This window comes from Dendroctonus ponderosae, unplaced genomic scaffold (genome assembly GCF_020466585.1).
Source record: "Dendroctonus ponderosae isolate FM_Combo_2020 unplaced genomic scaffold, Dpon_F_20191213v2 Dpon_F_20191213_12, whole genome shotgun sequence".
NCBI lineage: Eukaryota > Metazoa > Arthropoda > Insecta > Coleoptera > Curculionidae > Dendroctonus > Dendroctonus ponderosae.
The window spans coordinates 680,427-682,285 of record NW_026017316.1 but is presented as its reverse complement, the minus strand read 5'-3'; the positions used below and the strand labels follow the sequence as shown (position 1 = coordinate 682,285).

General features: G+C 50.7%; 1 protein-coding gene across 1 annotated transcript in view; it reads right to left on the bottom strand.

Moving 5' to 3' along the window:
• Nucleotides 1–1,859, bottom strand: part of LOC109539319 (rho GTPase-activating protein 21) — a gene marked incomplete in the record, with an annotated part of 91,600 nt that overhangs the window by 52,677 nt on the left and 37,064 nt on the right.

Sequence of the window (1,859 nt, the reverse complement as noted above, 5' to 3'; positions counted from 1 at the left end):
GGGCTGGCGCTGCGGCTGCGCGACTTGCTGCCGCTCTTACTGCGGCTGCTCGCCTCGCTCCTGTCGCCATCCGCCTCCTCCTCGTTGTCGCTCAGGCTCTTGATCGACTCCACCTCCAGATCGGGATCGGGTTCGGAGCCGTCGGAAACTGTCACCACCTGCAACAGCCTGTTAAGCCGACTGGGCCGGTTTGCGGGGTTGCCGGCGCTTGCCTGCACTTGGGGCTCCGCCTTGAACTTCTTGTAGTACTCGTGCTGCTCGTCGTGGCGCCGCTTCAGCGCTCTCTCCATGTGGCGGCGTTCGCGCTCCGCTTTCGTGCGCTCCTTCATGCGCTCCATCTCGCGGTCTGCCCGACAAACCAACAGAACAGTTGCGTTGGTGTGTGTGCGGTTGCGCGCCGCCAAGGGGTCTGCGCAACTGGGATGACACTCACCTGCTTCCAGCAGTTTGACCCTGCGCTGCTCCTGCTCCAGACGCTCCTCTTCGGTCAGGTGACGGTCCAGCTCTTTGTCTTTGCGGTGTTTCCGCTCCTCTGTCGTTATGTTGATGATTTCCTTTACGTAGCTGCCAGCTTCACCTGAAAGTCCGGGAAGTTTGGTTGGCATTTTTGCAGGACTTGCGCTGCAACGGCACATGAACCGGCACTGGGCGTTGATAGAGGCGGCTTCCCTCTTTAAAATGGCCCAATTTTCGAAAATTCCTGCCGTCTAAACCAGAAAGGGCAAAAACCGGAAGTTGCACCCGCTGAGAGAAGAAACTCCACTCCTCACTTGCCGGAAGTTGCAGTCCAATCTAGGCAAAAATGCGACAACCTGAGACGTTTAAAGGGGAGCTTGCSAGGTTGTAATTTTCACCCATTTGAAGCCAATTTTCGAAAAYTCCTGCCGTCTAAACCAGAAAGCSCAAAAMYCGGAAGTTTYACCCGCTGGGAGCAGAAACTYCACYCTCCASTTGCCKRAAGTTTCMCTCAAMTCTAGCCAAAAAATGCRACACCCAGWSACTTTTAAAGGGGAGCTTGCGAGGTYGACATTTTCACCYATTTGAAGCCAWTTTTCGAAAATTYYTGCCGTCTAAACCARAAAGGGCAAAACYCGGAAGTTTCACTMTTTGGGAGCGGAAACCAYACTCTCSACTWGGCGAAAGTTTTACTCAAATGGAGGCAAAAATGCGACAACCAGAGACTTTTTAAGGAGAGTTTGCGAGGTTGAAACTCACCCATTTGAAGCTAATTTTCGAAAATTTTTGCCGTCTAAACCAGAAGGCGCAAAACCCGGAAGTTTCACATGCTGGGAGCAGAAACTCCACTCTCCACTTGCCGGAAGTCTAACTCAAATCTAGGCAAAAATGCGACACCCAGAGACTTTTAAAGCGGAGCTTGCGAGGTTGACATTTTCACCTGTTTGAAGCCAATTTTCGAAAATTCCTAACGTCTTAACCAGAAGGCGCAAAAACCGGAAGTTTCACACCCTGGGAGCAGAAACTCCACCCCCCAGTTGCCGGAAGTTTCAATCAAATCTAGCCAAAATTGCGACACTCAGAGACTTTTAAAGGRGAGCTTGCGAGGTTGAMATTTTCASCCATTTGAAGYCAATTTTCGAAAATTYCTRMCGTCTTATCCMRAAGGCGCAAAAMCCGGAAGTTTCACCCKCTGRGAKCRWAAACTYYACTCTCCACTTGCCGGAAGTTTCASTCAAATCTASGCAAAAATGCGMCAACCASAGACTTTTAAAGGGGAGCTTGMGMGGTTGWMATTYTCASCCATTTGAAGCCAATTTTCGAAAATTCCTAACGTCTTAACCATAAAGCGCAAAAACCGGAAGTTTCACCCGCTGGGAGCATAAACTTCACTCTCCATTTGC